Raw genomic sequence first — 13,670 nt, forward strand, 5'->3', positions numbered from 1 at the left:
AATCATTGATTGAATAATTCCTTTTGTTCCGTCTTAGCTTTCTTTAACGTCAGCTATTACTTTTCCCGGTCTTTCTTGTTGCGGGCATACTTAGCTTATCTTAGTTCCTACACATGCCAGAGTTTTCATGCAACTCATATGATCTTGAATATTACTTTTAATTTTACTTCTCGTGACACTTTCCTTTGGAGTGCTTACAATGTTGTTGTGAGACAATTGTTACAAGATCATTTCCTTTTTAGGTCGTTGTGCTTAGGTTGAAGCCTTCTTTCTTATCTCCTCAGCTAGTCTTCCGTTGTAGTACTTAGGGAGAACCCTTGACTCTCGTAAAGTTGTGAGCTTATTACGGACCTTTTTTATGTCCTTACTTGCCTATAATCATTTGTAGTTGCTTACTTCCATGCCCTTGTGCTTGTATGGTTGCTTCTGAACTGATATTTTGATAGCCTTCTCAGCGGCACTTTCTTTTATCCCCGTAACACTCATACGGTACCTTTAACTACCCCGACTGTTGTTTGAATATATCTCAAGTATTATAATGACATTACTGCGAGGTTGAATTCTCCATGTTGGGGTTTACTATATTTATCTTGCATGATCTGCTGATTTGTCTGTAACTTCTTGTCTAGTCATGACTAGGCTCTTCCTGAATCAACTACTAACTACTTGTCGACCCATTCTCATATTCATATTTTGCGTAATCTCTCTTGGGTTATTTCCTTTGTCTAACTTACCTCTTGCACTGGCTCCTTATTTATCAATAACCTCCCGGACAGGAACCCTTACTTCCCTTTTTTTTGGCGTCGTGCTTACATAACTTTCTGGAATCATAGAATATCTGTAATATCTGGGTAGGTGCAATCTCATCCCCTTCTCATTTTATCACATTCTTCCTTTATCATTCCATATTCCCCCCTTTAGGAGGGTACTAAGACTTGGAGTTATGACGACCTGCCTACAGATATTTTTCCTCTTCATCTTTGGCGTCCTTTCACATCATCAATGACCCTTACTCTCCTTACGGTAATCCTTCTGTACCAAGTATAACAAAATTCCTCACTCGCGACGGTGACACTTGGTGTAACTGGCACATACAGTCCCTTAAGCTCAACTTTCCTCATATTGCTTGCTTTAGGGAACCGTCTCCTTGAATGACCATTCTCTAAATTCATCATGGATCTTCTTTTGTTGTCCATTCTATTATCACCAGAATGAAATCTGAAACTCTCATGATGCTGACTATTATCAAATCACTCAGTTCCTAATTTATGTTTACTTTATCTTGTTCACCAGTCCATACTGATTTTTATTACTCTGGGTCTAACTTTTCCTTCTGTTAATCACGTTAGAGTCGCGAACTTATTTCTCGAAATGAGGATATGATTGTATGGCCTATAATATTTTGTTGTCTCTAGGCCTGGCACCCCTCATTTTTTTTCCTTCCCTCAATTATCAACTATGTAATACAGTCATTTCATTTTTTTTTTCCATTGTTGTCCTGCATATATCATATCTCTCATAATTCTTCCTTATCTCTCTTCTCATTACTCTGCTAATATTTCTGCTTATCCCTTTCTTGTGAAAACTTCAACAAGATATTCTTTTATTTTTAGTTCCCCTTGCTTCATTCATCGGCTCTTCGGGTTTCTCAACGTCCTTGCTGTACTAGGGATGAGAGTCACACTAAGGTAATATTTATCCCTTCCAGGGTTTTAGTGCCTATCTTTGGACTACTCATATCTAGATGTACTACTTTATAGTGCACCATCTGGGTGTGTTATAAAGAGATCTATTAGCACATTTGCAATATCCTTCGGAAATGTCAAATGACACAAACATTTCATCCATCTTATCTTCTTATGCTACTTCTGTTAACCCCCATAGCACATATCTGGAATGGGTGCGACCAATTGTATATACCTCTGTTACTATTGAATATAACTCAAAAAGCTTATGTTCCTCTACCTCAATTATAAACGCTGTTAACCTTCATTAATTGGGCGCCTCATACCCTTCTTCATATTGCTTATTGAAACTTGTATTTATCTTCTTAATCTCTCATTTTCTTTCATTATAAAGATGGATAGACATTCTTGCCTTAAGGCTTCTTATCAGGAAGCTTATACCTTTCTGTACACCAATGATATGCTAAAGACTTCACATTTACTTATCGTAGGCATCATACAAAAGTCCAATTTCTCTGACTCAGCTCTTCCACAACAATCTCTCTTTCCAACCTTATTTCTGGATGTAGGTGTCGTCTCATTACGAATAAAAAAAAGAATTTTAGAATTTGAATTGTTATAAGTGAGCTCTACCACACGATCTAGAGTAAGAAGAAAGAGTGACAATTCTAAATGCCCTGTAGCCTCCTTCTTATAAGTGGTGCACGGCACACCCATAAACAAGACTCTACAAGACACGGTTTGTAGACTCCCTAGGATAGAACTGCTCTGATACCACTTTTGTCATGCCCCGAACTTGGGGGGCGAGACGGGCACCCAGTGCCTCACCTATCCTTGCGTACCAACTTGCAACTAAGGGACTCTGAACATATGATGTCATACTTTGGCCATGGGCCATATTGCAAGACGACTGCGAATGCTGACTAAATGTCAATACAAAACTGGGCCGACAAGGCCGTTATAATTATTACAGTTGACAAACTAACCAAATATACATACAAGGCTTAAAAGCCCAGCATACTGCACTAACTGATAGGATATGTCTACAAGCCTCTACTGATGGATATACTGTGATCGGAATAGCTCTCATACCTACTCATGACATATATACGTATATATGCAAGATGTACATAAGGCTCTAGACCTGGAAACTCCGAAAGGCATGGAGCTTATAGATCAAGCTGAACTCGGGAAACACTTAATGAGGAGGCTTATCCGCCTGTCTGTCTGAACCTGCACGCATGAAATGCAGCGCCCCCAGAAAAGGGACGTCAGTGCAAAATAATGTACCGGTTATGTAAGGCAATATACTAAAAGCTGATACCGAACTGATAATATAATAACTACAAGTAGCTAGAAGTCAAAGATAATCTGAAGATATGCTTACCTGCTGATACTGACTCAGCTCTCTCAATATAGTAAGTAAAATAGTTGTCCGGCCCTATAAGGCTCGGTATATATGTATATATATATATATATATATATATATATATAAAAAACTGCTCTACCGTAGTAGGCTCGCTCATAGGCGCTCGGCCATACTAGGCTCTGTATCTCGACCAACTGGGCTCGCTCATAGGCGGTCGGCCATAGTAGGATCGGTATATAACTTACCATCTGATCAGAGGTTGCCCAATAGGCGCCTGCCCATCGATTGTAGCTCGATGGTAATAAAAATACTTTAATACTGTATATATAAATTCTCTGCTCTCTTGACTGGAAGAAGAGAAATACTCAATTGAATATGAGGTCCCGATAAGGAGAATATTGTAACTTACAAAACTAGAAAAATATACGTAATTTGCGAGACTAGCAAAGTATACGTAATTTTCGAGATATGAATATTTCTTTATGCCTCGTTATCAAACGTGTGTAATGACGAGATCATGTAAAATGAAGGAAGAGCTTAGCCTTAACATACCTGAGTCGATTCTCTTGACAATCCCTCTAACACATATTAATTGTGACGAATACGTAACGGCGAGATCGAAATAGAGAACAATCCGTATGAAATACTCAGAGCAATAACGTTGCTACTGCAAAATCATCTCTGTCTAGACTCTTTCTCAAGAGATTTACAACGTTTCTATGTATATTAAATGGACAGTTTGATGAAACTTTGCTCAAGAGACTATAAAAATGTTGCATCCTTCTGAAACTATCTTTCTCAAGAGGTTATAATGTTAATATATATGGAGTTGAGAGTTTGTTGAAATCCTTTCTTAAGAGACCAAGATGACTAGCTTTTTAATTCAAGAATTTTACGTGTAAGTATGACATCTCTTGCCTAATGACTCATCAAGCCTTTTGTTGCCACTTTGGCTTAGATTAATGCCAACTGGTATCCCCAAAAAGGATATTTATCCATTTAATTTATTAATTAGCTAGATAGTCTCTCGTTACCCGGTAATTAATCAATTATCCGTAAAATTGAGAATTATTCCCACTTACTTAAAATTTTACTCATTTTTAATATACATTATACATCCTACTACCATAGTCATATTGTACCTTGTATGGTACTACTCCATAAACATCAGGTATTTTAGTTCGGGCCGTATTTTACCCCAAAATGCCAAACTTGGACAAAATTCATTTTCTTTGACTTGCTCCCCCTTTCACCTTCACGAATTTACTAATCACTTGTGAAATAGCATAATCCTTATAATCTCCAAATAATTTTTTACTTGGACTAATGTCAATTACCTTACGACAAATTCAACGTACAATACTTCAGGGTGCAACATCGTCGTAACTTTATAGTGCAAAACGTAACATCACCATAATGTAATACTGCTGGGTGCAACACTGTCGTAACTTAATAATGCAAAGCATAACATCACCGTAATGTAATACTGCTGGGTGCAATACCGTCGTAACTTAATACTGCAAAGCGTAACATCATTGTAATGTAATACTGCAAGACATAACATCATCAATATATTACTGCAGAGGGTACGACGTAATACTGCGGAGTGTAACACTTAAAGAAGAGAACTTGTGACTGCTCGGAATTCCAACTTAATGAATTGCCTTGTCCACACACAATTGCTGCTATTAATAAGAGATATTTGCAGAAATCTGATTACTACTCAAAATGGTATTCACGGGAAACATGGTTCAAAACATATGAAGGACATGTAAATATTATGGGAGATCAAAATTTATCAGATATTCCACAAAATGTAGAATCTGAAATCACAAAACCTACCAATGTAGAGATTTTACAAGGAAGAAGCCAAAAGAAGTGACATATCCCTGCGAATGAATCAGTACCATTGAAGTCTACCAAATGCAGTCGCTGTAAACAAATTGGGCATAATAGAGCAACTTGCTTGTCTTTCCCCGCATCTCATCCATATTCCAAAAAATACGCTGAAAAATACTCCAAAGTTCAATAACCCTTTGTCTGAATTTACACTTTCATTATTGAATGTATTTGTGAAATGTGATTGTTTCCGTAAAAATAAAAAAATAAGCTCTTGGATTGAAAAATACTCTTTTATATATTGCTTGAAGTACAAGCCACTCATTTTTGTTGCGCGGCTTACATGTTTGGTTGCATTTTTAAAAAGTACGCAATGACTTCAGCGAGAAAAAACTGTAAGTGAAATACATATCTTTAACACATATGAGCACGTGATTTTTGCCCTACATGAATTACTCCCATAGTTTCAAACCAAATAATTTCTTTTCATTTTTTTGATTTTCATGGCATTTTTGTCAATTGTTTGCATTTGTCTGTGCACGTTTATTTTATTTAATTATTGAAAAACACAAAAATACACTGCATTTGCACTTAGGATATATTTTCACATTTTTAAGATTAATTAGTAAACTAGTTGTGTTATAAAATGGAAAAAATCACAAAAGTAGCTTTGTTTTTAATTTGGAATTTTGGTAGTTTTTCCCTTTTAATTTGGTTTTTAATTATTTGTGGTAATTGTTAGTTATAGTTAATTAATTCAATGTGGTAGGATAATTTGATTTAGGAATTAATTTAGGTTTTTATTTTTAGTTTTAATTTAAAAGATATTAGAAAGAAATTAGGATAAAAGAAAAGAAAAGGAAAAGAGGAAACCCGTATTGGGATGTCCAGTTCAAGTCTCCACAAGCCCAAAGAAATTTCGCTCAAACCCGCCCTGATCCAAGCCCAAACGTCCCCCAACCCGGTCCGTTTCCCATACCCCAACCAAATGACGTCGTTTGGAGTTCCTGGCCTTGGAACGATCTGGGCCGTTAATCGTGACTCATCCAACGGTGGGGAGGATTCCTCGTACTTTAACTACATGTCTCAGCTTAGAGACCAGTTAGAACAGAACCCCCCCTCCTGTTCACCAGCTCTCTCGTCTCTTTACCAGAACCCTAACGCCGCCTCTTCTTCTTCGCCATCTCCGGCCAGCGGCAAAGCTCGACCACCACCCAAAATTCGGCCATGCAACCATCATCCCTTCCCGCATACTAATCCATCACCATTTTTCCCAAAATCCTTGCCAAATCGAACCCGTTTCCAATCCGAAACTGAAGGAGAAGAGAATCTCTCAAGATCTTCAAGCTCTTAAGAACGATTTAACTTGAAAATAATATTGTTTGTTTGTTCTCAAGGTGAACATGCGATCAATACCAATTTCGGGTCGAATCGAAGATGCCGGAGTTCGTTCAAGCCAGCCATTTGTCTTCTCTTTTAGGTATTTCTCTTTGTTTCTTGTCTTTGTCCTATTTTTCGCTTCTGCTCCCACTCCTTCCTTGTTTCTTCTCCGTTTCTTTGGTTATTTTTCGTCACTGGCCCCTCCGTCCCCTTTCTTGTCTCTTGTTTTAGTGTTTTGAACGTGTCATTAAGATCGAGTCGTGTTAGTGTAATGGTTAATATTGATTTAGGATTGCCCTTTTCTAGTCTTTTTATGTGTTCGGTGATAACCTATGTTAATTTTAAGATCCAGATTGTGTGAACTTGGCATGTTTGATTTGAGTTTCGTTGTACTGTAATGGGTTTTAAATTAATGCTGTGATGTATTAGTTAGGTTGGTTCATCAGTTTTTGTGTTCATTGTGGTTATTTGTTTGAGTTTTTGTGTAAAAAGAGTTTGGGTCAGATTACCTTCTAGGTAGCACCAGGCCCATTTAGGGTTTCAATTCAGGGTCTATGGCCCATGTATTAAAAATTGAAGTCGTATAGTTCTGCTTTCCTCCGTAATATAGTTTGGGTTCGAGAATAGTTAAAGGAGAAAGATGTATCGACTTGCAGACCGTTAATGGTTTCAAATTAATTTAGGGTAATCGTAAGATCGAGCATGTGTGGTTATGATGTGGCATGAAATTTTGAATAAACTCAGATTTGTAGCCTGCTTCATTTGATTAAAGGTTCATCGTTTGTTTCTTTTTTTTTTGTTGGCTTCAAAATGGTTTTTTCAAGAGCTAAGAGTCTGACTACAAATATTTTAATGCCTGAACAAACGTTCAAATTTATCCCTTCAACGTATGATATACAGTATTAGTTTACTCTCCACTATACTTTGAGGTTTTTTCATGAATCTGACATCACTAACAGACCCACGGTAGGATAAGTGTTTTTCGTTTGGGCCTTCATTCCGTTTGCATCAGCTCGTACCCCTTTGTAGAGATGAATTATCTTTGTTCATTTCTTCATATAAGCCATGTTAGTTAGTTTTAATGGAGCCCTTAATCATGTTTAGTATTGATTAGATTATCAATTAGATTCGAGGTGTGCCGTGATAGATAAGAATGACAAATGAACGGCCCTCGTAAACTATTTAGAAATGCTTTAATCAGAATAAATTGAGGTGCGCCGTGCCAAATAAAATTACAATTGCGTGGCCCTCGCCTTTTGTTTTAAATCTTTAATTAATCCTTAGATTCCGAGGCGTGCCATTTAGCAAATTCCATGGCCCTCGCAAAGTGCAAACGCGTAGTTGCCTTAGGCGCGTGTTTAATAATATTACTTTCCTAAATTCGGGTGCGCATTTATGTGACCCAAATCCAAATCCCAACGAAGTTAAAATATGTCAAAAATCACGGGTGCATTTATGTGACGTGGTTCGAGACGTGTTTTAACGACGTTGCAATTCTCTTTAAAAATATGAATAAAAGCGGTTAAAAAGTTAAAATTTGCACATAAGTTCTTAATTGTTTAAAATCAGATAATTTAAGCCAATATGACAGTTGAGCGACCGTGCTAGAACCACGGAACCCGGGAATGCCTAAGACCTTCTCCCGGGTTAACAGAATTCCTTACTCGGATTTCTGATTCGCGGACTGTTAAACAGAGTCAATACTCTCCTCGATTCGGGATTCAATCGGTGACTTGGGACACCATAAATCTCCCAAGTGGCGACTCTGAATCTCTTAATAAATAATCCCGTTTCGATTGTCACTTCAAGTTGGAAATAACTCCCATTTATTATACCCTTTCGGGGGTGTAGTAAGAAAAAGGATGTGTGACAGCTCTGGCGACTCTGCTGGGGACAACAAACCCAGAACTTCGGTTCAGGGTTTAAGAATGCGAGCTTAGAATAATTGCTATGTTTGGCTTTATCTGATTTTTCTACATGTTTCCTGCCTAATGTGCTAAATGCTTTACCCCTTTGATATTATTTGAACTGTATATATAAACTGTGCCGAAACCCTTCTCTTCTCACCTCCGGGGATGTGCTTACTGGTTGAGACTCCCTATTCTGTTAGTGTCATACCTTGAAATAAGAAAGAGGCCGGACAAGTTACTAAGCCGGACGATCCCGCGGGTCCCCGTTACTTAGCCCCCTCCTCGACTCGAGTTGTCCGCTCGGGTACACAGTCTAGAACCTATACCCAGGTTTTGAACTTAGAATAACTCGACCGCATGCCGGATCCCTAGTAGGAGTGCTTATTTGCATCACGTGCATTTTGACTTAGGGGACTCAACACAGGGGTTGGGTCCGTCTAGGACAGGTGTACCCGGAATAATGGACCATCCTGATGCATCCTACTTGTGCATTTATCTGTTTTGGACTCGCATACTGACCAGCTTTGAATATCTGGGAAAAATTGAAAAAACAAAAAGAGAAAAAAGAGAAAATAGCAGTGTAGAGAGTTAATTACCTATACTAGAAAAACCAATGTCCAAGTAGTGCCGAAATGCTACCGGATTTTTGAGAAAATGAAAGAAAAAAGAAGAAAAGTAGTTTTTTTTAGTTTGTTTATTTGCCACTGGAAAAAGAAAATATAAAAAAAAAGAGTCTTGCTTTCACAAATAGTGCCAACAAAAACATAAAAAAAAAAGAGTCTTGTTTTCAAAAATAGTTAGGTTTATTTGCCCGAACTACGCAGGTTTGATTCTCACCGGATGTGAGATACGTAGGCAACCCTCATCGGGTCCAACTTCCTTTTTTTCAAAAGTAGCCACAAATGCAAATTGTTTAATTTCGTCATGAATAAGTCGGGTGCCACCATTCTTGTCTAAAATAAGCCGAATGTCCCTAAAAGGACGCCGTAAGGCCGTTTTTGCAAGAACAGCCGCCTTGAGTCATTTTACATGGTTGGCAGGCACAACCTTAAAATCTTCTCCTCGAAGTGCTGAAAGGTACTGCAAAACCGGCCATTTGTTTTAAATCGGAAATTTGAACAAAAATAGTGTCATTTTGCATTGTTAGGTCAAATAAGTGATTAAATCACCTTAATAAATGTGCAGGATGAGCACGACTCAAAATGAACCTTTTTCAATCATGCATAAAATCCTTTTGGAGTTGCGTCTGTGGTGGAACGACTTAGGAAGAGAAGGGCAAGATGAGGTCAAAAAATATTTGAAAGGGCTTACCGGTGCCTCGGGGAAACATCATCAGAGCGTTGGTCACATGTTGGGACCCGGCACATAACGTCTTCCATTTCTCGGACTTTGAGTTAACTCCGACGCTAGAGGAAATAGCCGGCTACCTCGAAAAAGATGAGGTTCCTTTAAGGCATAAGTACTTGGTTGCCCCGAGAACTGTGGCTGTGCACAGATTTTTAGACTCACTGAAAATAAGCAGGACGGTCCACAATGCAGATTTGGCAAACGGCTTTTGTACTCCACACTTTATATACCACAGATATGGCCATGTAGGAGGTTTCAACAACCCGTAAAACAAGATATGTAGCAATGGGAACCGCCAAAAATGGGAGGAGCATAGACGTTTTGCTTTTATGGTGATCTTTTTGGGGCTTGTGGTATTTCCAAGGAAAGACGGAAACATTGACATAAAAATAGCCGGAGTCGTCAGCACTCTACTCACTCAAGCCAAAAGCACTCTTACGCCCATGATATTAGCCGAAATCTTCCGCTCTCTTACAGCCTGCAAAGCCGGGGGAGACTTCTTCGAGGGGTGCAATCTATTGTTGCAAATGTGGATGACCGAACACTTGTGCCGTCGTCCTCAATTCCTGAGTTATGGTTCCACAAAGAAGACATGTATAGAGGAGTTTTACACAAGAGTCCGCCAGATCTGGAATGAATGCCAATATTTAAAAGCGGATACTTGAGTACAGGATCGGGCCAAAGGCGAAGTATCGCCAGGATACCTTGCCTGGTATAGGAGAGAATACGAGCATGAAAGGCCAGCCAAAAGACCTCACATCCGGGAGTTTGCCGAATCATCGCAAGAACAATGGGCTTGGTTAGCTAAAGAAAATGAGTACAGAGCCCGCATAGGAGCATTGGAAAAACAGGTCCAAGACCTCCTGTTTGAAAATAGCATGCAAGCCGCGGCCGATGAAGGTGAGAGAAAGAAATTGGCCAAAGAGAATGAAGCCTTACGAGCCCAAATCCAAAAGATGAAGCTAGCGGCCGAAAACCCCGTCAGAAGTGCCAAAGATACAAAGCTTATAGAAAATCTAAGGCAAAAAGTGAATGACTACAGTTTTGACCTCAACAAGGCAGAAAGGGAATTAGCTGGGGTTCGGAAACAATTGGCTAAAAACGCGGAAGAACGGGCTCGCATGGTTAAGCAGTTGAAAGAAGAATACGAAAATGAGGTCATAGGATTAAAGAAAAAGGTCATTGCCACAGAGAACAGAATGATCAAACAGGCAAAAGAATTCAAAGTTGAAAGAGAGCATTGTTACATGGCATTGGCATAATTAGAAATGGACTTGCAACAACTCCGGGAACAAAACCAGGCAGCTGAGCAAACTTTGGAGGCTAGGACCCAACAGATAGGGTGATTGCTTCAGGGAAAAGGCAGAATCAGAGAGAGAATCTTAACAGTTGCTCATTCTATTACTAGGAAATGCCAAATGTGCGAGAACATGACCCGTACCACCTTCTTTGCATTAGTGATGATATTTGTGAAGCAAATAATGAGTGACCTGGACAGACTTCAAGGGGAACTTGCATATAGGCCCGCGGGGAGACCGAACGATGTCCCGCGGGCACCAGGAGCATTAATGTATTCATGATTGTCTTTTGAGTCTACTAGAGTTTGTTATTTAAGTCTGTATTTCCGTTTCTGCTGGCGTCTGTATTTCCTTTTTATTAAAAGTCAGTCAGTTGATTGAGTCTGTATTTTTGTTTGAACTAGAATAGGGATGGTGGAGTCTGTAGTTCTTTTCTGCATTGGAGTCTGTTAGTTGTTTAATCTGTCAGTTTCGAGTCTTTGTAATAGACGTATTTGCTATCAATAAAATTGAATTTCCCAAAAATATTTTGTTTCTACTTTACACTATTCGTCGCGAACTACGCTTGGTCTGATTCACGCGGGGTCATGATACGTAGGCAATCTCCATAGGATTCGACCGTAACCAAATAATAAAATAGGAGAGAAAATGCAAAAAGAGAAAGCGGCAAGAAACAAATAAAGAAGGGAAATGGATAATAGAAATAAGGAAAAGTCGGGATGACGCATGCAACCAAGCAAAGGCATAATAGAAATGGTTAACTACTTAGGTGCATTCACTCCCTAATGTGCGGTTATCTATCTGTTAATGTCCTAACCGCTAACAAAATTGTTGTTGATGAGTCTAGGCAAGTGGTTAAGTTGACTGGCATTCTGGCAACCCATCCCTACAACACCAGCTCTAAGGATAAGTCAAACATGGTCAACCAAGAATTGGAAGCAAGCATTGTCGACCCATCTAGAGAGGAGGAAGTAGTGGACGTTAGTGCAATGAAGGAGGAGATGTATAAACTGAAGCAACAAATGGCCGAGATGTACCAGGCCTGGTCGAAGGGACATCCACCACCAGTCTATCCTGCTAACCCCACCTACCTCCCACCACTAGCTCAGCCTCAAGATCCTCCCACAGTGAACTCATCTCCTGCTTTCCCTACTTATCAGCAGTATTACGGAACCACCTCTCAAACACCACCACCTCCACCACCCAAACAAATTCCATGCCCTCCACCACCAATTACTCCTGTGTTCGTGGCTCCCCCACCTGTCACACTATACAGGTCTTCTAGCGAACCTTTGTTCCAAACCCATGATAACTAGTATTACCCACCCGAAGCCACTTTCAAATCGCTAGAGCCATGCCCTTACACTCCCCGCCTTGATCTCTCAGCAGAAGAAGAAAAGCCTCCCAAAAACCCTGAGCAAGAGGAAATGATACGGAAGGTTAAGTGCTTAGAACAGTTATTCCGAAATATGCAGGGGCTCGGAGGACAAGTGAGTGTAGCCTACAAGGACCTGTGCCTGTTTCCTGATGTCCAGTTGCCAACAGGATTCAAGTTACCCAAGTTTGACTTATATGATGGACGTGGTGATCCGGTGGCCCACTTAAGGGGATTCTGCAGCAAGATGAGAGGAGATGGAGGAAGGGACGAGTTATTGATGGCTTACTTTAGTCAAAGTCTAAGTGGAGCAGCCTTGGAGTGGTACACACGACCGGATCATGCTCGATGGTACACCTAGGACGATCTGGCCCAAGCATTTGCATGTCATTTTCGGTACAATCTCGAAATTGTCCCGGACCGTCTGTCACTAACTAAAATTGAGAAGAAGCCCGGAGAAAGTTTCAGAGAGTATGGTTTTCGGTGGAGGGAGCAGGCGGCAAGAGTCGATCCTCCAATGAAAGAGAACGAGATGGTTGATTATTTCCTACGGGCTTTGGAGCCGACCTATTATGGTCATCTGGTGTCAGCAGTGGGAAAAACTTTCAGCGAGGTCGTGAAAATGGGAAGTATGGTGGAAGAGGGTCTCAAGTCTAACAAGATTATGAGCTATTCAGTAATCAAAGCAACTACTCAGGCTATTGAGAGCGGCACTGGAGGAGTATTGGGGAAGAAGAAGAAAGAAGAGGTTGCAGTAGTGGAATCGAGAGCTTGGTCCCGAGGTCCATCACCATATTATCACCAACCTCGCCCTCACCCCCAAACCTACCCACACACCCCATATGGCCCACCGCAGCACTATTACCCACCTCCTGTCCCCAGTTTCTCTGTCCACCACGCCCAGACATACCCACAACCTCCTACCCATGCACAATGGCGCACACCCACCCCACAAAATACTTACTCAGCTCAAAACACCTACCCACCCCCAAGAACCAACAGAAATCCCGCTGGAACCAGTTTTCGACCTAACCCTGCATTTAAGAATGATAGGTTGCAAAAGAAGAAGACTTTCACTCCCTTGGGTGAATCTTACACTAGCTTGTACCACAGATTAAGACAGTTGGGCATGCTGAGTCCGATTGAACCCAAATTGCCAAATCCTCCCCCAAGGAATCTGGACCACTCTGTGAGTTGTGAATATTGCTCAGGTGCGCCGGGACATGACACAGAAAAATGTTGGCACTTGAAAACGGCCATCCAAGAGCTCATTGATACCCGCCGAATTGAAGTGCAAGCCCCAGAAACGCCTAACATCACCCAAAATCCATTACCAACCCATCACGAGACCCATATGATTGAGCTAGTCCAAAAGGGAGAGCATAAGAAGCCGTCACAAACCGTAATGATGATCAGGGCTAGTGAAGATAGATCAAATGAGAAACTAGCAAAGGAGGGAGCATTGAT

The sequence above is a fragment of the Nicotiana attenuata genome, unplaced genomic scaffold, assembly GCF_001879085.1.
Source record: "Nicotiana attenuata strain UT unplaced genomic scaffold, NIATTr2, whole genome shotgun sequence".
Taxonomy (NCBI): domain Eukaryota; kingdom Viridiplantae; phylum Streptophyta; class Magnoliopsida; order Solanales; family Solanaceae; genus Nicotiana; species Nicotiana attenuata.